We start from the raw sequence: 25,639 nt of genomic DNA, 5'->3' as shown, positions 1-25,639 counted from the left end.
ACTTGATGCAAGATTAAGGGATAGAAGCCTAAGAGTCTAAATTCCAGCAATAACATATTAAAATACCAAAATGTCCAGGTTTCAACAAAAGAATATAAAACATGAAAAGAAACAGGAAATTATGGCCCAGGCAAAAGAGAACTGAGTTTGTCACCACTAGACTGGCCCTACAAAAGAGGCTAAAGAGAGTCCTGCGGATTGAAAAGAAAGGACAATATACAATAGATCAAAGCTGCCTGAAGAAATAAAGATTTCTGGTAAGTGTAGCATAGGGGTAAGTGTAGATGCAAGTACTGTATTTTTTGTTTGCAATTCCACTTTTTTACTTCCTGCAGGACCTAAAAGGCAATACATAAAATATAATGATAAATCAGTGGTTTTAGACTCACAATGTATAAAGATGTAATTTGTGACAAGAACTATTTGACGGTTGGGGGGGTGGGATAATAGGGGTAAAAGAATATTGTGTACACTGCTGAAATTAACTTGGTATCAAAGCAAACAGGAATGTTACATATTCAGGATGCTAAATTTAAGCCCCATGGTAAATACAAAGAAAATATTAGAGAATATGCAAACTTAGAGCGACAGATATGAGAGTACAGGCTACCAAGGGGGAATGGGGAGTTAGGGCAAAACGGGTTTCAGCTGCAGAGATGGGGAAGTCTTAGTAATGGAAGGTGGTGAGGGGACTGCTCCCCTGACTGTGATTAATCCCTGAATGCACAGGCTTGAGTGTGCCTGAGACAGAAAGGTTCAGGTTGTTCACATGTCCCTACAATAACAAATAGAAAGTGCAAGTAAAGAGATAATCGTAATTAAAAGCAGGACATGATCCTGCACGGGTTCTAACAAGGAAGGAGAGAAGGCTCAAAAGGACATTACGAGACAACTGTGACATGGACTATAAGCTTTATATCAATGTTAAATTTCTTGAGCTTGATAATTTCATTTAAGGTTACTACATAAATGAATACATTTGTCCTTAGACTTTTGCACGGCAGTGTTAAGTGTTCAAAGAGCATGATGCATACGACCTACACGCAGGTATTCAGAAAGTGGACTGATAAATAAATAAACAGATAGATGGCTGCTTAGGTAGATGGACTGATGCAGTGATGCACAGATAGAATGAGAGGGCAAATGTGTCAAAATTCAAAATTGGTGGATCTGGGTATGAGGGGGACAGGAGTACGTTGGAGTTCTCTGTATGTCATTTGTATTATTTTCTAAATTGTCCGGTAGGTTTGATAAGTATTTCAAATGAACAACTTTGATGCTAACTAAGTAAATGACACAGCTATGACAAAGGCTGAGTTTTGTGCTCCCATTTTTACTATAACAGGTACTATTATAGAAGTGAGAAGTTACTTTAATTGGATGATAACCACTGCAGGGCAGTGCCATTCATTTTCCAACCATGCAGTATTCTTTTACTGAGAGAAAGAAAGATGCTCTTTTATATTTGCTTAAAGGAAATACTATTTAAAAATCTATGTGTTTCGAAATTCAATTTTCAAAGCATTATCCAACTTTCTAAAACCAAGTTAAATCAGTAGGTATTTCTAACTTCATTCCTTGATACATGTTCTGACGCCCTCTCCTTCCAAGATTCTGCAAGCAGCACTTCAGTCAGTATCATTTTATTTCAGAATTTAAAAATATGTGCATTTTGCATTATCAATGCAGCTTAATTTATCTAATATCAAAAGTTACAATTTTTCTAGGATCTTGGATGTATCTAAGGAGTTTCATGTAGGATGATAAATACCATACTTACTATTATCCAAACATGGAATATTAAAAAAAAATTCTCTAATGATAAAACAAAAATGCAATAATAAAATAACAAAAGAGAGAAGTTTGCAGAATTATATATTCTTTCCTTATAACTGGTATTTGCATGGTATATATTTTCTATCCTTTGAGTTTTAACCTGTCCGTGTGTCTTTAAGTTTAAACTGCATCTCTTACAAACATCTGGTTTGGCTTTTGGCTTTTGAATCTAGTCCAAAAACCTCTTGCTTTTAATTTGGAATGCTTTGTCTGTTTGTATTTAATATAGTTATTCATATGGTTGGGCTTGAGTGCACTATCTCACTTTTTGTTTCCTATTTCCTTCATCTGATCTGTTCCTATTTTATCATTTCCTGCATTCTTTCAAATTTTCTGCATATTTTATTAAGATATCTTCACATACCACATATTCATCCGAAGTATACAATGTCTCACAGTATCATCACCTAGTTGTGCAGTCATTGCACTCAATTTTAGACCATTTTCCTTGCTCCAAAGAGACAAGTAATAGATAAATACACCAAAAGAAAACCCAAAACATCCCGAATCCCTTACCCCCCCCCCCCCCCAACTCCTAGTATTGGTGTGGTTCACCTGTTACTGTTGAAAGAATGTTAAGGGATTACTGTTAACTATGGTCTGTAGCTTGCAACACATAATTCCAGCCATACTCCCCTCCACCAACATATCACTCTGCTATTAACTCTTTGTATAAGGGTTGTACCTTTGAAGTAGTTCATGAAGTAAATTATTTATATTTGCATTGTTAATCAGTGACATGCATGATTTTAAGTGACCCCTTGCAACCAAATTCAGCCACTATATGGCACCATTACTTATAATCCCAATAATGAGCTGCCATCACCTCTATCCATTTCCAAACTTAAATAAGTTCAACCATGTTAACAAAGCTGCATGTATTAGGTAACCACTCCCACTTCTCTAGCTTCTGCCTATCTCTAGGTACCGTATATTCTATGTTTTAAAACTTTAAGTTTACATATTCTAGTTAGCTCATATTAGTGAAATCATACGATATCTGTCCTTTTGTATCTGACTCAGTTCACTTGGCATTATGTCCTGAGTTCACCCGTGTTTTCTCATGCTTCAGGATTTCATTCCTTCTTTCTGCTGCATTCTGTATTCCATTGTATATATGTACCACATTTTGTTTATGCAGTCATCTGTTGATGGGCACTTGAATTGGTTCCATCTGTTGGCAATTGTGGAAAATGCTGCTATGAACATTAGTGTGCAAATGTCTGTTCATGTCCTGCTTTCAGATCTACTGGGTATACGATGAGTAGCAGTATTGCCAGGTTGTAGGGCAACTCAGTATTTAGTTTTCGGAGGAACTGCCAAACTGTCTTCCATAGCAGCTGTACCATTTTACATTTCTATCAGCAGTAAATAAGTGTTGTATTTCATCACATCCTCTCCAACATTTGTAGTTTCCGGTTTGTATAATGGCAGTCTTTCTTATAGGCATGAGATGATTGCTTTGTCTCATTGTGGTTTTGATTTGCATTTCCCTAATTGCTAATGAAGATGAACATCTTTTCATGTGCTTGTTAACTATTTGTATTTCCTCTTTAGAAAAAAAAGTCTTCATATCTTTTGCCCATTCTAAATTGGGTTGTTTGTCCTTTTATTTATGAGTTGTAGGATTTCTTTATATATACCAGGTATCAAACCCTTATCAGATATATGGTTATCAAATATTCTCTCCCATTGAGTTGGCAAATGTTCAATCTTGAGGAATTCCTATTTATCTTATTTTTTTCTTTTGCTGCTTGTGCTTTGGATGTAAGGTCCAAGAAGTAACCTCCTATCACTAGGTCTTGAAGATATGTCCCTATATTTTTTTCTAGGATTTTATGATATTGGCTCTTGTACTTAGGTCTTTAGTCCCCTTTGAGTTAATTTTTGTATAGTGTGTGAGGTAGGGGGTCCTCTTCCATTCCTTTGGATATGGATATTCAGTTCTCTCATTTATAGAAGAGACTATTCTGTCCCAGTTTAGTGGATTTGGGGGCCTTGTCAAAAATCAATTGGTTATAGATCCTAGGGTCTATTTCTGAACTCTTAACTTGATTCCATTGGTCAATATGTCTATCTTTGTGCCAAACCAAGCTGTTTTGATCACTATGGCTTTAATATGCATTGAAGTCAGAAAGCGTAAGTCCTTCCACTATGTTTTTCTTTTCTTAGGATATTTTTTGCTATTTGAGGACCCTTTCCTTTTCAAATAAATTTGATAACTAACTTCACCAAGTCTGCAAAGTAAGTTGTTGGAATTTTGATTAGTGTATTGCATTGAATCCATAGATCAATTTGGGTAGAATTTACATCTTAACATTCAGCTTTCTTACCTTTTTTTCTTGCCTAAACTACACAGAACTTTTAGCACAATGTTGAATAACAGTGGTGACAGTGGACATACTTGTCTCATTCTTGGTCTTAGGGGGATGACTTTCAGTCTCAATATTAGCTATGGATTTTTTACCTTTGCCCCTAATCATATTGAGAAAGTTTTCTTTGATTCCTACCTTTTGAAGTGTTTTTATCAAGAAAGAATAAATTGAAAATAAATTTTCAAATGACTTTTCAGCATTTTTCTCTTTCTATTTGTTGATGTGTTGTATTACATTAATTGATTTTCTTGTGTTGAACCACACTTGCATGCTTAGAACAAACCCCAACAAATCCTGATCTTGTTGTATAATTCTTTTAATAGGCTGATTAATCTGATCTGCAAGAATTCAGAATTTTACATCTATATTCATTAAGGAGATTGGCCTGCAGTTTTCCTTTCTTGTATCTTTATCGGTTTTGGTATTAGAGTGTTGTAATCATCTTAGAATGAGTTAGGTAGTGTTCCCTTGTCTTTAATTTTTTTGAAAAGTCTGAAAAGGATCGCTGTTTGATTGTTTTGGAATTTCTGATAAAATTCCCCTGTGAAGCCATCTGGCTCTTGGGTTTTCATTGCAGGGAGGTTTTTAATTACTGATTGAATCTCTTTACTTGAGATGGGTTTGTTGAGGTCTTCTATATCTTCTCAAGTCAGTATTGGTTGTTCCTGTGTTTCTAGGAAATAATCCATTTCATCTAAAATGTCTAGTGTGTTGGCATACAGTTGCTCATAGTATTCTCTTATGACTTTTTCTCTTTCTTTGGGGTCAATGGTAATGATCCCCTCTCGTTTCTGATTTGTGACTTTTCTCTTTTTGACTTTAGCTAAGGATTTGTTAATCTTGTTGATCTTCTCAAAGAATCAACTTTTGGTTTTATTATCTTTCTATTTTTTTTGTTGTTATCCTTTTCCAATTCATTTATTTCCACCTTAATCTTTGTTATTTCTTTTCTTCTACTTGCTTTAGGGTTAGTTTACTGCTTTTTCTATAATTTCTTCAGTTGCTCAGTTAGGTCTTTGGTTTTAGCTTTTTCTTCCTTTTAATGTAGGTGCTTATAGCTATAAATTCCCCTCTCAGCATCACCTTTGCTGCATCCCATAGGTTTTGATATGTTATATTCTTGTTTTTAGTCATCTCCAGATATTTACTGACTTCTCTTGAAATTTCTTCTTTGACCCACTGATCATTTAATACCATGTTGTTTAGCCTTAAAATATTTTTGAAAGTTCCAGTTCTTTAGTGGTTATTGATTTCCAGCTTCATTCCATTATGATTAGAGAAAGTGCTTTGAATAATTTAAAAAATTATTAAAACCTGTTTTGAACCCCAGAATATGGTCTATCCTGGAGAACTTTCCATGAGCACTTGGAAAGAATGTATTTCCTAGTGTTCTGGGGTACGATAATCTATATATGTCTATTAGGTCTAATTCATTTATCATATCATTTAGGTTCTCTATTTCCTTATTGATCATCTGTATGGTTGTTTCATCTAATGTAGAGAGCAGTGTGTTAATGTTTCCCTCTATTATTGCAGGTACATCTATTGCTCCTCTCAGTTTGGCCAGCATTTGCCACATGCACTTTGGAGCACCTTGATTGGGTGCATAAACATTTATGCTTGTTATTTCTTCTTGGTGAATCACCCTTTTATTAATATCTAGTGTTCTTGCCTCTTAAGACATCTTTTCATTTAAAGTCTGTTTTCTTTCAATATTATTATGGCTACTTAGCTTTCTTATGTTACCACTTGCATGGAAACTCTTTTTCCAGCCTTTTAGTTTCAACCTATTTGTATCTTTGGATCTAAGATGAATCTCTTGTAAACAGCAAAGAGATGTATTATATTTTTAAGTCCATTCTGCCAATTTATGTCTTTTAACTGGGGAGTTTAGTGTGAAAATATTCAAAGTTATTACTGTACAGGTAGTTCATGATTCAATAATCTTATCCTTTGGTTTTTATTTGTCAAATCTATTTTTTTCTCTCTCTCCTTTTATTCTTTAAGTAACCTTTACTGATACTCTTCGATTCTGTACCCTACTCCAGACCTCCCTCCTGTCTTTTTTCAGCTCCCTTTAGTATTTCTTGCAGGGCAGGTCTCTTGTTAACAAGTTCTGTCAATGTTTGTTTATCTATGAAAATTTTAAACTCTACATTTTTGAAGGACAGCTTTGCTGGGTGAAGATTTTTGGCTGACAATTTTTCTCTTTCAGAATCTTAAATATATTGTACCACTGCCTTATCACCTGCATGGTGCCTGATGAGTAGTCAGAGGTTAGTCCCCTTATATGTCGTGAATAGCTTTTCTCTTGCTGCTTTCAGGACTCTCTCCTTTTCTTCAGCATTTGACAATCAGAATAGTATGTGTCTTGGAGTAGATCTATTTGGATTTTTCTATTCGGAGGTCATTGGGCTTCTTTGATTGGTATTGCTACATCTTTTTAATGGTTGGGAGGTTATCCAAAATTATCTTCTTAAATAATTTTCATAGCCCTTTACTATTCTCTTCTCCTTCTGGGACATTAGTGATTTTTATATGTGTGAGCTTTGTGTTGTCAGTCATTTCCCTGAGATCCAATTCAACTTTCCCAACATTTGTTCTTTTGCATGCTCAAATTCAGTTGCTCTATCCTCTAGTTCACTTATTCTTTCTTCTGCCTCTTCGAATCTAATCTGCCATAGCTCTCATTTTCTGTAAGATTGGCTATTTTTCTATTTATCCTTTCAAATTCTTCTTTATGCTGTTCTAGTGTCTTCTTGATGTCCTGTATCTTTTTAGTCAACTCATCGAAGTTATTCAAGAGATTTGTGTGAATGTCTTTCATTAGTTGCTCCAAATTCTGTGTCTCCTCTGGGTTTTTAATTTGGTTACTTGGATGGTCATTTATTTTTGCTACTTTATATGCTTGGTGACTTCTTTCTTTCTTTCATTTTTTTGGTTCCTTCACATTTGATTATATTTATGTGGTCATTATGGAAGTTGATTTCTCTAGCTTGTCTAAGATTTTGTAGTTTCTTGGGTTTGTATTGTAGGTCTCCTTTCACACTTGGTTTGTCAGTAATTCCCAGCTAAAGGCCTAATGCAAGGAGGGTACAGCCCTTTTTTGGAAAGGTGCTAGTGGCTAGGCAGAAAAGCAGCTTGCCAGACACTTTCCCAGTCTTCCCAGCAGACAGCATTCTTGGGCCATCTCTTCCCCACAAGCCTGCTTCTACCCAACTGTGGCAGTTTGCAGGGCTGGGACTCAGATCAGGCAACAATCCAGTCAAGGCCAGAGGCATCCATGCACACTGGAAGTCACTGGCTCCTGGGGTAGGGGGGCAGGCACTGTGTATCTCAGCTGAGAACTCGCCTGGGGAACAAAGGGTCTGGAGATTCTTAGGTTCCCACATGGACAGACTTTGGGCTGCAGGACTGAGAGGTTCAACTGGTCCAGCCTGCAGCTGGCCCAGGAGTGCTCTGCTTTTCACTGCTTGCATGACCCAGGCTGGTGCGTACCCACGGGCCTCGGGGGTGAGGGAAGGGCAGCTGGCATTGCAATGCAGCTCCCTCATCCTTTCTTCTCTGCTTGTGCAAGCAGTGAGCACCCCAGGCATGCATGGAGAAAGGAGGGGGACAGTGGGGCCCACAGTGTCTCTCTCGCTAGCCAACTATCAGATTGGCACTGCTTTGTGACTTCTCTGCCCCCAAGAGGAGGGTCCCTATTCTCCCCCAAACCAGGTACCCACAGTGACCTGCCTCAGAGATGGAGGGGGGGTAGGCACTAGGCATTGCAATAAGGTCTCTGGTTGTGGGTAAAATGAGTCTACCGGCTCCTGGATTCCTATGCAGGCACTCCAGGCTGTCGGACTGAGAAGGTTGGCTTCCCCAGCTGGCCGCAGATGTGGGAGTGTGCTCACTCTTCTGCCATCCAATCCAGCCAGTGTGCAGAGGTGGGCTCCAGGAGTGGTCCTGATTGCTCACCCTCACCCTGACCTCCCAGGTGTAGACTCTCTGCTTTTTCAACCAGGACCTCTGTATATAATGCAGTAGTCCCTCTCTGGTCACTTGAAGGCTCAAACTACTGCCCCAGTCATTCTCCGCTTTTTCTTCAGTTGCTCTATAGTGGAGGAGTGAGCTCTGCCTTTCCTTTTCTGCCATCTTCCTGCTCCTACTTTTTTTTACCATAAGATATTTTTTAGTATTCCATTGTAATTCTCCATTAGCTTGTCAGCTATAATTCATCGTCTTATCACCTTATCCTATCTCATCATCTTTTCTTACTTTAGTGGAGTTTAGTCTGTGGATTACAATGTCCATCATAACTCATCACAGTGTACCTTTAATTAATATTATATTACTTAACATAAAATGTGAGAAATGGACACGAATATACTTCCATTCACTTCCCTCCTACCCTTTATGATATTGTTATCATACATTTTACATCTTTGTTATAAACTCCACAATACATTGTTGTAATTTTTATTTAAGCAGTCAGTTGTCTATATCAAAAGTCAAGAAATGAAAAAAAAATCATTTGTATTTACTCACATAGTTACAAATCTGTTGTTCTCAATTCATCTTGTTTATATCAAAATTTACATCTAGTGTCACTTCAGTCCAGCCTGAAGAGCATCCCCGAATGTTTACTGTGGAGTAGTTCTTCCGGACAACAATCCTTCATCACTTAACTTATCTCAAAATATATTTATTCTGCCTTCACTTTTGAAGGATAGTTTGGCTAGATACAGAATTCTAAGATGATTCTTATTTTTTCTCCAGTATTTAAAAATGTCCTTCTGTCTTCTGTTTTGCATTGTATTTGATGAGAAATCAGTGGAAAGTGTTATAGTTTTTCTTCTATTATCTGATGTGTCTTTTTTTCCTGGATGCGACTAAAATTGCCTCTTTATCTCTGCTTTTTGACAATTTGCCTATCACAATACTCAGTCGTTCTTGTGTGATGTGAGTGGGTATGTGTGCGTGTGTGTGCTTATCATGCCTGGGGCTCACTGAAGTTCTTGGATCTATAGTTTATTTTTCCTTAAATCTGGAAAAAAATGGACTGCCATTTCTTTTAATTAATTAATTAATTACTGATATACATTAAATATTCATATACCATATAATCATCCAAAACACAACCAATGGTTCACAATCATCATATAGCTGTACATTTATCATCACAATTGATTTTTTCTTTCTTGTGAAAAATAACATATATATAAAAAAGCAATAAATTTCAAAGCACATTGCAACAATTAGCTGTAGAACAGATTTCAGAATCTGGTATGGGTTACAATTCCACATTTTTAGGTTTTTACTACTAGATGCTCCAAGACACTGGAGAGTAAAAGAAATATCAATATGATACCATAATCATACTCATTTGTTTAACTCGACCTTCTATGAATAATTCCACCATCACCTTTGATCTTTTTCCCCCCCTCTTTAGGGGTATTTAGGTTATGCCCATTCTAACTTTTTTCATGTTGGAAGGGGCTGCCGATAATATGGGATAGGGGGATGGCACCAGCTGAAGTTCTTGAGAGGCTGGCCCTCTGCATTTCAGGACTTATCTGGTCTAGGGACCCATTGATTATTATTTCTTGAAAAGTTTTTTCTCATCAAATTTCTCTCCTTTTGGGATTCCATTTAGATATGTTGGATCATTTAATATTGTCCCATGAGACAGTGTCTCTGTTTACATTTTCCAGTCTTTTTCCCTCTGTGCTTTTGATTGTTATTTCTTTGTCTTCTGAAATCATTGATTTTTCTTCCTTCTGCAGTGCCCATTCTGCTGCTAAGTACACCCACTGAGTATTTCATTTTCAGATATTGTATTTTTAAGTTATAGCATTACCATTTTTCCACTTTGTAATTTCCATTTCTCCACTGAGAAGTTTCATTTGTATGCTTGTTATTTTCACCTTTACTTTAAATACTTGAACATATATATAGCACCTATTTTAAACTCTTCATTTAGTAATGCTAGCATCTGTGTCATCTTTAAGTCTACATCGAATTTTATTCTGTGTACAGGTCACATTTTCCTGTTTTTCTATATGTATAGCAAATTTTTTATTGTAGATTGGACACTCGAATATATTGTAAGTGGTCTAGTTTATGTGGTCTTCCTTCACAGAGAGTGAGTTTTGGTCTGGTAGGCAGTTTATTGGTCGATAAGTTTTATCCTGCAGAGTTTCGATTTTAGACTTTGTTAAGAAGGATCAAGGGTAACTTTAACTCTAGGGACCGAGTAGCTTTACTCTGAAGGCACTGCTGTTCTGGGTCTCAATTTACTGTTTTTGGTGGTCAGTGATGTCTCTACCCTGGCTGGGAGAACTCCAGTGTCCCACAGGCGTAGAAGATACGACTTCTGCTCAGAAAGATTCTCTGCCAGAAATCGCAGCCTCTTCCTCTGTGCACCTGCAGCCTGGCCTTCATCTAAACCTTCCACAAGACCTAGGCAGATAGCCATGAGTTTCTTCTACCCAGTTTCCTCCTTCCTTTCTGGGATCCTGCTCCACAAATCCCAGGCATGTCGGCATTCCCAGATGACTTCTCTTTCCTCCACCCAGGGAGGCCACTGTTCTGGGTTTGTGCTCTTAATTCCCTGTGCTGTATTTTGGAGGGTGCTCTAAGAGAGAACGCCTTGGTCAATTTGAATCTCACCTCATTTGCTTTCCTTTTCTCAGGATTATGTCTGTTATGCAATGCCTGAAAGCAGGTGGGGATGGGTGGAGGGTTAGCCTAATATCTGTCACCCTGATGTGGCCAGACCTGAAAGTCTGGCCTATTTCTGAAACTCATTTCCTGGAAGCTGCTGGAACCTCACGTCTGCTCTCTGCTCACAAGTCTATCTCCAACTACCATTAGAATCATGTAACACTGACACTTGTCATGCATCATGAGGCCAGGGTAAAGTTCCTTATAGTCAGTTACTGGGCACATGATACATCACTTCTTAGACCAAAAAAAAAAAAAAACACATTACATTAAGAACGTATTTATCATTTAACAAATACTTACTGAGAATCTATTATTTTCCAGGAACTATTTTGGCCCTATGGACATAATGGAAATTCAGACAGATAAGATGGAAGACAGATGATAAGTAAGTGTAAAATAAACTAGAATAGTTCAGAGTGATGAAGGCTATAAATAAAACACAGTAGACTGGTGGGAGATGGTTATTTTTGAATGAGTGGTTATTAAAAGCCTCTTTGTGGGGGGTGCTTGAGCTAGATAAGGGGCTTTGACCAGAGGCATTTTTCCCCACCCACCAAGGGACATTCGGCAATGTCTGGAGACAGTTTTGATTACAGTAAATGAGTGCTCCTGGTACCTCGTGGGTGAAGGCCAGGGATGCTGCTCAATATCCTACAATGCCAGGGCAGGTCTCCACAACAGAGAAGTACTGAGCCCAAAATGTGAGCAGTGCTGAGGCTGGAAAACAGGGAAAGAGCCTCCCAAATAATGCTGGTACTTCTGATCATTTTAGCATGCGTGAAGTCTGTTTCCACGTAATATTGCTACAGACAGTGTTCTGATGAACTCTGGGTTTAAAGGAAAAAACAAAACAAAACTGGGCATATCCAGGTTTTTCTGAAATCTTGGCTTGAATGTCATACATCCCATTCAATACTAACGGATTGAAATTAACCAAGTTGTTACATAACGTGTAAGAATTATCCAGTCATCAAATAGGTGAAATATTAATTAAGAATTGTCTATGGGCCCAAGACATTTCCTGGGTTTTATAGTGAAACAAGTACTCCATACAGCATTGCTGTCCTCAGGGAACGCACAGTTGAGCCCGTGACATTCGCTCCCGAGTCAGCTCATCAGAGGCGGAGCTTTTTCTTGTTTGGAACGACAATGAATAAGGAGAAACGGCTCTGGGGGTGGCTTCTTGGAGGAAGTGGGGCATAAAAACACTCTTTCTCCTGGGCTCTGATCTGGTTACAGAATCACTGCTTTTCCTGTTCGCCCCAAACTCCCAAGCCAAGAGGAAGTCAAAAGGCAGTTAGAAAGAACCTTTTCTCTTTAGCGCCTGCCATTCCTTCTGTGAAGAGGCTCAGAGGCAAGGGCTGTGGAATTAGTGTTGACACAAAGCCTGGCTTCAAGTAGAGTGGGAACCGATTTAAATAATAATAAAATACTAACTGAATAGGAAGATCCATTTGTGCACTGGTTTCTGAAATGAAAGAAGCGGTCTGCCTTCCCTGTAATTGCTGTCAGGTTTTAAGCAATCCTCTTTTCAGACCTCTCCTTTTAATGCAGCCGTGAAAATTGTTACCAGGCAACAAGCGGGTCTTGAGTGGTAAGAATCCAAGAGTGACTGACGTGGAGACTTTTCATCCAGAGGATGCGGCGGCTCCCCCGGCACCAGCAGTGCACGGTAAATCAGCGGGTGGGGCTGCCGGGCAGCAGGAGGTGGCTTCAGGAGGGGCGAGACCACAAAATTAGGAATAAAAACCGGCAGCGTCCTCATACCAAAGAGCAGCATTTTATGGATTCTTCTTGCTGCAAAATGACGCACGGAAGGGTGGATGTTCCTCTGCCATCTGAAGCAACAGAAAAGTCCTTCCTTGGTACTGCACTGTGGTGTTGGAATATGGGGCTCTACCACCCAATGATGCACTGACCACAGAGTGTCTTACACCCCACTACACCTGCTTCAGTGGCGTCTGGAAAGCAAACTGACAACATTCTCATCAGTACTTCCTTGCCCTCATCTCAACTTGCCAGATCTACCTTGACCTTCCTACATCTTCAAGGTCACAGGAAGGGTGATCCATCTCCTGTCCAGCACTTGCTTTAGTTTTTGGATATTTATGGGCTGCTTTCTATTATTCCTCAAACTCATACTTCCTGTCAGCTGGAAATTCTGCTCTGATTGAGGGACTTTATGGGTTCAATTCTTGACCACCAGGAGCCTCCTTTGGGGACACCTTTTGCTCTGACTTGAGTTCCTCATCTATTGAGCCATGGTTTTCACCAGGTCCAGGCACTACCATTAACACCACTTCAAACAAATTAATTTACTTTTCAAAACCTCAAATACATGTGTAAGGAAGGTGAACTACCCAGGAATTAAAAAGAATGAACTTCTGAGCATTGCAATGACATGGTTACATCTAAAGAAAGTTGAGCCAAAGAAGTCAGATGAGAAGGAGCACATACTGTGTCACTCCTTTGGTATGAAGGTCAAGAACAGGCAATGGCAATCTGGGGTGACAAGAGTCCAAACAGTCAGGCACTGCAAGGGCAGGAACATAAAGGAGCCTTCTAGGTTCCTGGAAATGCTGTGTATCTTGACGTGGGTGGCAATTACATGGTGCATATTCAGAATTCTTCATTGAGTTGAAATCTTAAGATCTATGCACTTTATTCTCTGTAAGTTATACCTCAATTAAAAAATGGAGACCGACTATCATTTGCCTACAAATGATAGTCGGATGAGTATCATTTGATACTCATCCGGAAGCAGATGAGTAACCGATTTAGGTCCTTGCACAAATCAGAGGGTGAATTGTAAGTCCTGAAATTAAGATGCAATATTGAAGTGTGTCTTGCCATTTTTGAGCCTGAAGGGGCCCCAAATGCCCAACTGCAAGTTCCCCTGCTCTTTCTAGGTATGTGCTCCCCACCCAATCCAGTGGAAAAAACTCCCCCCAGGCTAGTGCCCCTTACAGCTTGGCCAGGTGTACCCCACCCAGTCCTCAACCTAACTGGTTTCACCCATCTGACAGTCTACTGAATTGTCCAAACAGCCAATTACATCCTCCTGCAGGAACCAGGAGTCACCCCACCCCATGTCACTGCAAGCTCTGTCTCCTCTGGCCCCTGCAGGTCCACTCTGCTCCCAACTAGAACCCTGGGAGGCCCTGTATGGGGTACACTGTCCTCTTCCCCAGACTCTGAGTTCATATGAGTAATAAACTGCTGTCCACCTCATCAGTCCAGAATTGGGAGTCAGGTAGTATTATTTAGGGAGGGGGACACCTCCATCACTGACTGGGTGATTAGGAGATGGTCCAAACAGAGAACCCCCTTCTCTAGGCTAAGACTAATTTTCTTTCTTTTAGGGGAGTCACATGGCAGAATACTCAGGCTATCCAGAGACCTAAACCAGTTCAAGGACAATTCCATTGCTCTAGGCCCCAAACAGCACAGAGTCATGTTCAGCTCCTCCCCACACAGAAGTTTGCTCTTTAGTTTATGGAGTGTGCTACTGAATTTGTTCCATACCCCAGAAAAGCCCTATTCTTTAATCCTCATTCAACATTGCTGGGTGGGATCTCTTGGATTGTTTCTATGGAGATGTGACCGACCAATTGTGAATGGTAATTTTTGACTGGGTGGTTTTCATGGAGATGTCTCCACCCGTTCAATGTGGGATTGCTTACTGGAGCCCTTTTAAAGGGAACTATTTTGGAAAAAGCTTTAGAGCTGAGAGAGCCACACAGCCAGAGATCTTTGGAGATGCAGAAAGAGGACACTCCCTGGGGAATCCTTATGAAATGAGAAGCCAGGAGAAAAAGCCAGCAGACACTGCCATGTGCCTTTCCAGCTGACAGAGGGGTTCTGGACCCACTGGCCTTTCTTGAATCAAGTATCTTTCCCTGGATATCTTAGTTTGGTATTTTCATGGCCTTCTATAAACCTGCAACTTAGTAAATTTCCTTTTTAAAAAGCTATTCTGTTTCTGGTACACTGCATTCCAACAGCTTTTACAAACTAAAACAAGGAGTTCTTTTCAAATGTACAAGTGGTTTGATTGTCCCTTTTTATTTGAAGGGGTAGTATGCACAGTTTCTAAGGCCGTTCCATGGGTGCTGCAAAGGGAGGAAAGAGTGTTGGACCATTTTATTGCCTTCCCTGGGGCAAACATGAATCACAGAAATTGCCAATCATAACTCAACACCCTCAAGGTAGACTAACTCAGAGAGACACAGCAAAGCACAGTCAGCTTCCCCAGGAGCCAAAACGCCTCCTTAGGAACTTCAGTTCCGTGTCATACATGACAGCTAGTCTTCTGGGAAAGGTTTCGGGAGAGACTACTCAGAGTTTGTTAATTCCATAACTACTTGCCCACAGATGTAAAATCACCACTTGTAGGGCCAGACCCCTTTGGGGGACTTCAAAGGGGAACCTGATACTTTCCCATCAATGTCTAGTCAAAGAATTGTATGTTTTATCCTAGTACACATTCACATTCATACCTCAAAATACGTATCCATTTCTTCAGTGGAACTACTGCATATAACTCATGGTATGCAGTAATTTATTTAAAAATTGTATCAACCAGGCATTGTTTGGAATCTATTGACATACCAGGCATGGCTCTAGGAACTTGGGAGACAGTCTGTGTCTCTACCTAAGTTTAAGTTGGGAAAGAGACCCTACACCAAGCAGTGGAAGGGGCCCAGAAGATGCATGAGGCAAGCTAAGGCACTGGCTGTGAGAGGGCCCATGTGGAGACCTCTGATCCAGTGCTTAGGAGGGGCAGGCATCTCGGACAGACCAGACTGCAGTGAGGGATACGGGTGGGAAAAGTTCTTTTCTGAGGGAACAGCAAGTGCAAAGGTCCTGGAGGTGACAGAATGGTTGGTGTCCTTGTGAGCAGCAGAGAGGCAGGTGTGGTCAGACTGGAGTGGGCTGTGGAACAGAGAGATAGGGAACAGCACCAAAGCAGTCCCCTAACTAAGGCCAGGGCCCCTTAGTTATGCAGAGACTTTGACGTTGATCATGAACCTGGTGGAAGCCACTGGAGGGTTTTGAGCAGAGGAGTGAATGGCATGTTTGTGCAAAGGACTGCTATTTCCAGAGGATCACATGGGCTTCATAAGGGGCACATATGATGGCTTGTGTGCGGGGCAGAACCAGGTGGCCATGGGGGTAGCCCCTGCAGAGGGGTTGGCTTCTCTCTTAGACACAGTGGATACAGTGGCTCAGACTGGACTCTTAGGAGCCTGTGAGGACATTGAAATTTACTTTGAAATCAAAAGAAACATAAGGATAGAGCTCATCCTGGATTATGTTGTCCTTATGCCAATGCACTCATGAAAATATGACCTCCATACAAGTATGTATATGTGTGTGTCTCTGGGTCCTTATATCTATATTTATATAATGGAGGGAGCATTCACAAAGGTAAAAGGGATTAATTTGGGCCCAGGAAGGTTCTAAAGCTGTCTGGGTTAATAACACAAGCAGCAGTAATGAAAACCAAGGACTGTTCAGACTCTGATATAGTTCGCAGCTAGTCTGACCAGATTTGCTACTAAATCGGATTTGGGGTGTGAGGGACAGAAAGTGTCAGTTATGATTTTGGGGGGCTTCATTCTGCAATAAATACATGTTTCTTCTTATCAAGCATCACATGCCAGTTTGCCTCAGACTCCAAACCCTGCTGATCACAGCCCCTTCACAGATGGAGTCAGATTTCCAGAAAACCCAGAACCAGGCATGTGGAACCAGCAACGGGCGATGAGGAAGCCAGCCCACATGCCTGGGAGGAGCTGTTACAAGGCAAGCTGTCCCTTAGGGGCATAGTCTGGGCTCCCTGCATGCTGCTAGTATGTACAGTGGCCCTTTGACAACAGTTCTCTGTGGCCTCCACCAGGAGGGATCAGGGGCCTGCCCAGCAAAGACAAGGCTTCTTTTCCTGGGTTTTGGCTTCTGGGGCATGTTAACACATACGTTCCTTTGTAGTTCTCCTCAGCCAGAGATCAAAGCCCCCTGCCACCCAGAGCCCAGTTCCCTCCTGCCGCTTTCAATGAATTCCCATCCCTGGCATCTTCAGATAAGCACCTTCCTCTCTCTGGCTGGCCCAGTGTGGAGAGGCTCAGAGGAGTCACTTGAGCAGCTTTCCCTCCTGAGCATGGCCCCCACTTGTGTCTCCTCCTTTCCCAGCTCCTGCTTCTCCCACTGCCCCCAATGCACCTCATCTCCCTGCCCTTCCTAAGAAGCTCTAGAAGCAGCTACGATGGGAGCAATTAGCTTCTGCGCCTAATTAGGCTCCTCTATTGGCACTGGGTGCAGGGCTCCGGGACACGACAGGAGATTTTTATTTCAAGACCATTTCGTGTCTTTTTCTCCGTGTCCAAATCAGATGGTAAGGTGTTCAAAAAACCCAGTGACACTGCACTAGCTTAAAAAAATGTTCGTGAGAAATTTCGATGCATTTGTTAGCATGGACTTTCAAAGTGAATCTCTTTCCCATTTTTGTTATTTGCCATTTTGCCTGATCATTAGCTTAAGGACTCCTGTGCCAGCAGTAGCCTCCCTTCGTGGAAGAGGCTCAGAGGCAGCCGGCCCAGGGCCCAGGCCTTCCGTACCTAGCAGGTATGCTCTGCAACACTCAGCAAGGCTGGAGATGAAGTCAGTCACCTTTGAATGAGTTCCCACTCACTGGTCACCTGAACAAGGCTGGAAAAGGGGTGGTAGACACCTCTAGAAGGGGCACAGGGGACCCCACAACATCTGGTGAGATGCTGCTTCACTCATACATGCTCCTTACCAGGTGGGCATGTGACTACTCAGCTTTGCCTGGTCACCTCCGGAGAAGGAGGGCTTAATACTCTTGGAGCAGGCACCCTCAGGGAGTTGAGTCATGGGGCAACCCCCTCATCACTGCCTCCCAGCCATTCCCACTCACTGGTCCCCAGAACACAGGCTAAGAATAAATTATCTGCAGAGTGTGCATATTTTGAAGTGCTTGAAGGTAACTGGACTATTTTGGGAAGGCTTCTGATTGGTAGCCGCACATCCCTGGGCTTGACACAATATCTTTTTCACATCTGTGTCCTCCATTGTGGGTGGGGCTGCCTTCAGCCAATACAGTGTCTTTGTGCAAAACAGAGAAAAGTACCTGTGCAGGTGGGTGAATAAGGAAAGGCACTCCTCCAGGTGAGCCCAGACACTGGACATGGGGCGGAGCAGAGGATGGCATCTCTAAAAGAGGAAGGAGGAGGCCATTCTAGGAGGGGGCATTCGGAGCTGGGCACAGGCTGGGTGAGTGGGCATGGGGTCTTTCAAGCCCTGCTTGTCCCCTGACCGAGGGGCTTCAGGCCCTGCCTTGGTCTTGCAAGCATGGACCCCAACGTCTTTGGAAAATTCACAAATGGAAGAACTGTTCTCACACAGCCACACCTTATCCGCTGGACAATCAAGCATACATCGTGGGAATGAACATTAGAGAATAACAAGAAGTAAAACCATTTTCACCTTGTGGTTCATGTTTGTAGAAGCTGGAGGGATTAAGTGTGGCATAGTTCATGAAGTCACAAGAGCAATAAACCGCAGGATGTGCCATGATGTGCAGGCAAGTTCTAAAGCTGGTGTAGAGATTGGATGGGGTCCTGGCTCCACCATTGGCTGACTTGCCAGTGCACCTACTGCCTACAGAACAGGGTGAGTGCACCCACTTCAGGGAGCTTTTGTGAGGTGTGAAAGAAGTGATTTCTGGAGGAGAGCTTGCTAAACTACAAAGTCCCATATGCACTTGAGGTAGGATTATGTAGTCGAATTCATGTTTGGCCAAGATTCAAAGTATCTTGAATTTGCACGGAGGAGAAGCACTTAGGTACATGGTGAGAAAATTGAAGGGCTTTCTTCGCTTTCCAGGAAATGATCCAGATGCAGATGGATCAGTTGGGTTCCGTGCGGGAAACGGAAACTACTCAAGGTGTTTTCACAGGAAGTGCCCCAACAGGGAAGAAGGAGCTCACAGAATAGTTGGAGGGGAAGGAGAACTGGGCTGTAGAGATCTGCAGACCTGCCAGCTTACCGAGAGAGCTCATTCTGCAGAAATGACCTGCCAGGCAGCTACCACCTTTTCCAACATCAAAAAGTAGGGCACCAGGGACTGCCACCAAACTACTGATCCTAGTGACACATGGAAATTGTTAGAAAACTGGGCTCAGGACTCTGCTGTCACTGCCACAACTATGAAGAAGCACAGACAGCTTCCTGGCTGCTTCTGTCATTGGGATGGCCTCTCTGCACCTGGGGAGCTGGTGGCCTGACAAGACCCTGGCAGAAAGCAGCCAGAGGAAGCCAGAGAATGGCCTCCCTTCTGTCTTCCATGTCACAGGTGAGAGCATTTGGTTTGCAGAACTAAATCTCATCTGGAACTCTAGACACATCATCTATTGCTGTGTAACAACTGGCCACAAACGTAGTGCATTCCTGCTACCTCATAATTTCCATGGGTCGAGGCCATATGGGCCGGGCTGGAATCTCTGCTTTAGGGTCTTCCCCAAGGCTGCAACCAAGGCACTCTCTGGGGTTGGGATCCTACCTGAGAGCTCAATGGGGGAAAGATCTGTTTCCTCAAGGGCTGCTTTGCCCAGGCTGGTTCCCAGCTGTTTAGTACCTCACCATGTAGGTCTCTCCCACGTGGCTGCTTACTTGATTAACGTGCAGCTGAGAGGGCAGCAGAGTCTGCCAGCAAGGTGGAGGCTGCAACCTCTTGAAGCCTTAGAGGAAGCAATGTCTCATTACCTCGGCCATGTCCTGTTGGTTGGAAGGCAGTCACTGGGATAACCCACACCCAAGGAGGTGGGGGCTTCCCAAGGTGTGAATGCCAGGAGGTGAGGTCATCTCAGCAGCCTGCCCCACCCAGGATTTTGGGAAATAATAGCTTCTAGCTTTTCAACTTCAGAAGTTCAGGACACTCTAGGAGGAGGTGGGAATGTTAAATGTTAACTGACCATACCCAGTGGACAAGTTGAAATTAAAATCAAAGCGCAAAACAAGGAAAATTCTGGGTGTAATAAAGTGAGGCTCCCTACATGAATGCCTGATGAGAGAGACAGGCTTTGTGGGGCAGGAGGTAGGTTAGATGCTACTTTCTCCAGATGCCATGGAAGGTGGGAGGTCTACGGTGAACAGTCTGTGAAATGATGGATGTCAAAGGGAGAGCCATCGAATCCTAGAGCTGGCAGGCATTTTCTACTCACAGACCCAAGGGAGATCCGGCCCCTTCACTTTTGCTCTGGGTTCCCCAGAGATGCACAGACTTCAGCTTTCTGGGCCCAACATGCTGCTCTGATTAACAGACTAACAACAATCGCTAAGTTGTACAATTGTGAAGGGTTGTTATATGTCTTTTAAATAATGCAGCATTTAGCACATTTCCCTAACATCATAAGCACTGAAAAATGTGGGTTATTTTCATTTTTGCAGCCCAACAACCTCCTTCCATGGAGGTGGAAGCCGAGGACAAGAGGAAGAACCTGAGTCAGGGCTCGTTGGTGGCAAAATGGTGCCACAGGCAGCATGTGGCAGAGCTGCACCTACAGGTCAGGTCTCTTGACACTCAAACATCTTTTCCTTGTACCTCAATGGAGATATTGCCAGAACGACAGGCAATCCATGCCCAGGGATCAGGTTAAAGCATGGAACTGCTGTTTTTTTGTCGTGTACAATACTTGCACATTGACAATTCCGTGTGGCTCGACAGAGAAGCCCACACGTCCAGCCTGATGGCCCAAGGCACAAGAACGGGTGGCCCTGCTGCTCTGATCGCGCTTACCAGACACCTTGGTGGCGTCTCTAGCCTCTTAGTCAAGGACACTCCCATTGGTCAAGGACGCTGTTGTCTCTGCCTCAGTCGCGAGCATTTCAGAGTCAGGCTGATTTCACATTGTGACTCTGCACTAAAAAAACCACCAATTCTTCTCTTCCCTGATTTACATGAAGTTGATTATACTTCACATCAGGGCTTGGCTTGGTCTCTCTGCCTTGCTCACTAGTGTTGATCTGACACATAAAAGCTGCTGTGAGTTGGATGCTTCATTAACTGGGCTGAAAGGGACAACATTAATAATCCACGTCCTGTCAAAGTCAGATAAGTCCTCCCAGCTGTGGGCTTACGCAGAGATTAAGAGGCCTGCGGCTTTCCAATGGGTGGCGAGGCCGGGCCCCAGGCTCTCCTGCTGGGCATCTGCCTCATGTTTCAGGGTGGATGACCCCAGTACCCTGGAGGCAAACTCTGGTGGGCCAGTGGGGACCTCGTCCGTGTGTCAGTCCCAGCTGAGAGATGGCCGGGAAGCCCATCCCAAGCATGCTCAATGGCCCCAGCTAGGGCCCGCCCTGCAGGCCCTCAGAGCTGGAATGGTGGCACAGAGGACACAAATCCCTGCAGCCCTCTGCAGCAGGGGTACAGGATGGGCGGGCTTTACGGCACAGGAAGCTTTTCTGAACCCTCTTCTGCGAATACTGCACAGGTGCTCTGGGGACACGACTTCAGATTATGTGCATTAGAAGGGAGCCGGATAAAACTCTGCATTTAACTCAGAGTTGGCAGGGAGAGATGTCAACCCTGGCTACACCCAAGGTTCTCCTAGAGAGTGTAAATAGAAAATCTCTCCCCAGGCCCAGCCCAGAGAGTCTGTTTCATTGGTCCAGGTGTGGCCTGAGCATCTGTATTATTTCAGAATCCCCCAGGTAACTCTATAGGTAGCTACAGCTGCAAAGCACTGTTATAAACAAACTAAGTTGTGCTGGGGCCATTATGGGTCGAAAAAATTCCCTGTATACCTGTCTTAAGATATCCAGTGACACATCTGTCTGGATCCTATTTGAGACCATGCCTGATGCGAAGAATTTGGTGGTAAAGACAACAGATGAGCGACTGGCCCTGGTATGGGCTTTGTGGCAGAGGCACAGGAGGGGACACGGTGGAATGAGGGTCCCCGCACCTGGCTAAAAACGGCGGTCTTCACCCAGGGGGATATTCAGAAGGGAAGGAGCTAGAGGAGCTGCATCCATCACAGGTATGTCCCATTTATGCCAGAAGGTGACGGCTCAGCCATGAGACCTGCTGCAGAGTGATGCCACTCTCCCAACCCTGGGACCCGGGACCTGAGGATGAGCCATGGGATTAGGCGTTCAGCCTGTGCAGGCTGCTGATAGTGACCCCATCACAAAACATACTGGGACAAAGGGCTAGGGAACAAAACACCATCGCACAGCTGCAAGTGGGAGCTCTAAGCCCATCTGTCTATTTTTAGACATTAAAGTTGCATTCCGTTCATACAGGATCTCTGGTGGAAAACAACATGACAAATACACCATCCAGAGGCAGGCTCAGAGGCTGTTGAGCCTTTCGCCGGCCAACATAACTCTGCTGGTATTCAAATGGATGGCGACTCAATGACCTATTTATGTTTGGAGGGAGTGTCAAAGCCAGGGATTCGGGGACAACGTTGAGGCAGGTGGCTTGGGGAAATAGGAGAGCCTTTGGTGACAGACTACTCTGAGCTCAAACTCAGCTTCTTGTGCTTATTAAACTCTATTTATGTAAGGCACATACCCTTATGGTAAAAATGGGAATAACAAAATAATAATTATACCTTGGCACCATGCCCAGCACATCACAGGTGCTTCCTGAACACTGAGGCTTACTGTGTTTGTATCTGCTACCCTTACAATCATGCTGTGTAACAAACCAACCTGCCGCACAGTGGCTTAAAGAAGCTACCTTTTTTGGATGTTCTCACCAATTTATGAGCGGGCTGAGCAGCTCTGCTGCTCTGAGCCAGGCTCAGCTGCCCTGACTGGGTGGGCTCGTCCTGTCCACAGTCAGCTGGCAGCTGCTGGCCAAGGATGGCTTGTGCTGGCTTGCCTCTCTTCTCCTACAGTTGTCACTCTTATTTGTCTGACGGGGTACCCTGAGCCTGTCCTCATGGTGTGGTAGCAGACAAAGAGGGTGAGTGAGAATACTGAGTGCTTTTTCCAGTCTCTGCTTCCATCACTTTTGCTAACATTCCACTGGTTAAAGAATTTACCTGTTGAGCCCAGAGCCAGACTGGGAGGGACACAAAGTCCCAGGACAGAGGGCAAAGAGAGGGGTACAGGGAGGCCACTGATCAGGATATCAATGCACCCACCTGACCCCAACATTACTGGGAAGAAGACCTACCAAGTGGGAGCCATGCCAGACACTTCACCTGTCCTTTCAGGTCATCCCCATCTCTGGTGCCCCTGGTTGGCCGAGGGTGGCGTGAGGGCCTGCAGAGCTGGCTGCAGGTGCTGCTGCTGGGCACCAGTCTGGCTTCCTTCCCCAGAGTCTGGAAAGGTAGAAACACTGGTCTAATTCTGAAGACAATAGGTGATGATTCAAAAACAAAGAGGACATGCCTTGGAAACTGCAGACAAACTTCATTTTTATAAGCCCTTTCCAACATATCCCTTGAATGTGCATTTTCCTGCAGTTTCTCAACAGTAAACACTGAAATAGTTGAGGGTTTGCCATTCAGAGATGCCTCTTTGTGTGATAAACGCCTTTCAGTCTTGAATTTGGGGCAAACCTAAATAAAAATGGTCACACATGATTAATTCTGCACACTGCCAAGATGTTAATTGCTTCGCTTTCCTTCATTTCACAGTCTGAAAAACTGTCTTCATGGGCAGCAGCCCCTCCCTACAACTGGCAATTAAGGGAACAAGGCCTTGGTGTTTTACTATGTTATTAATGTTATGTTATGTTATTACTGTATAATGTATATACATATATTATATATATAATATAATGGTGACATTAATAACAGAATCTTGAAGAAAGGTGCAGGAGAGACTCCTCCTCAGAGCTCACCTGGCCTCAGCTCTGGGGACCCCCACCCTCCCATCATCCATGCCCCTCGTCCCCACTCCCAGGGAGCTGTGAACCTGTGGGTCATTTTCAGGGACAACATATCTGTCTCTGCCCATAAATCAGCCCCACCATCACCTCAGGAAGTGGTGGCACTTCACTGTGACACGCTGCTGCCTCTGACTGAAAACTGCTAGATTCAGCCAACTTGGGACCTGCTTCCTTCATCTTTATTTTTAACCTCTCTGGGGATATCCTCATTAGTATTTACTTTCACTTAAAAAAGAGAATTTCTTCAGTTGAAATCAAAAGTTTCCTCTGTGTGCCAAGCGTCTCCTACGATATTAAACATTTAGATAAAAAATGCTATAAATGTACATGAAGTACTGACGGGGCGCTTCTGCATGGTGAGGGGCTGTGGGAAGCACTGTTGAAGCAGCTCCCACCTTAGCCCTGGGTCCTACATGGGGTTGAGCGTGGGACCCCCGCAGTCGCAGGAGGGGGTGGTACCTGCACAGCCTCACACCGCTGGTACCCATGATCTTTGCCACTGTGGTCCCCACGGAAAGGAGAAGAGAGACATTGTCGACGGGGGGAAGTCTTGTTGCAGTCAGTGGGATGGTAAAAGGGATTGTGCCCCCATTCCCTCACCAATGATCCTTTCCGCATGGCACAGGGGCTGCCCGGCCCTCAGGTGTGGCTGGACTGTCCGGCCGGCGCACAGTGCCTGAACTCGGCAGCCTAGCTGTGCGGGCAACCTCTGCCACGTCGAGCCGTGGGACCGGGAGCACTGTGGAGACCCCTGAAGGTCGGTCTGGCGGCGGTGCAGCAGGCAGGCGATCTCACCTGCACCCACTGGCCAGGGCCTGGAGAGCACTCATGCCCCACTCCACTGGGCCCACCCACCACCCACCCACCACCGTCTCTGCTCTGGGACTTCTTTTACTGGCCTTGCCAATCCACCACACAGTTCAGCCCTGCCCATAAAGACGATAATTTCCAGTCTTTACAGAGGCACAGACTGAGGATCCAACTGAGTGAGGGACTCATCACAGGTCTGAAGCAGAAGCTGGAACCCAGCCCGGCCTAATGCCAGAGCTTGGACTTGTGGCTCCCAAACCGTCATCTGCTGAGGCCTGATGGGCTGCACTCTCTTCTCTTTTCTGGCCTTTGATTGGGATCAGCTGTCGTATCGGCACGTCCCTGGCTTCTCATCGCCCCGCTAGCCCACATTTAGGGGGAGCCGCTGGCCATAGGATCTCCGCTGCTGCCCATCAGCAGCCAAGGACTCCTTCACCCATGGTTTAAAAGCCACACCCTGCCAGGGGAGGGCCAGGGGAGGCACAGGAGGACAGGGCAAAACAAAATGACCCGGACTGGAAAGCTGCCTGCTTCACTGGGTGCGTGTGTGTTCAATGCCGATGGATCAGAACGCCATTCAGATTTCACAATTATTTTCCCCAACTCCTTGTTCTCAGCTTGGGAACTAGGCACGAAGCCCTTGGCGCCTCTCGCACGTGGTGATACCAAGTGGAGTCAACAGGGACACCTGGTGCTTAAGGAATGGGTTAGAGATGCAAATCCGGGGCCCTTCAAGTCCACATCCTGTTTGTGACATTGCCTCCGGTTGCTATGGCAATGATTATGTTATCAGAAGATTATGGTCTCCTGGGAAGAACAGGCAGGGAGAGGAGACCAACCCTGATGAAACAAAAGACCTTGTTCATAAACAATCATTCTAAATAATTAAAAGAAAACCTAAGAAACAACCCATAAGCCAACAAATGTGGGACATTACAGATGATCTTATTCCAAATAAAGTGGTTCTCAGGACTGT

At 43.8% G+C, this 25,639-nt stretch overlaps 1 long non-coding RNA gene across 1 annotated transcript; it reads right to left on the bottom strand.

The window, feature by feature from the left end:
• Positions 1-80: 80 nt before the first annotated feature.
• On the bottom strand, positions 81-25,427 carry LOC143647198 (uncharacterized). Its single transcript, XR_013157909.1, has 3 exons — positions 24,313-25,427; positions 23,134-23,521; positions 81-338 (listed from the first exon to the last, which is right to left on the bottom strand). It is a non-coding gene; the product is annotated as an uncharacterized LOC143647198 (long non-coding RNA).
• Between the last annotated feature and the right edge of the window lie 212 nt (positions 25,428-25,639).

Source organism: Tamandua tetradactyla, chromosome 1 (assembly GCF_023851605.1).
Source record: "Tamandua tetradactyla isolate mTamTet1 chromosome 1, mTamTet1.pri, whole genome shotgun sequence".
Lineage (NCBI taxonomy): Eukaryota > Metazoa > Chordata > Mammalia > Pilosa > Myrmecophagidae > Tamandua > Tamandua tetradactyla.
This window is presented reverse-complemented; position numbering and strand designations above follow the sequence as displayed.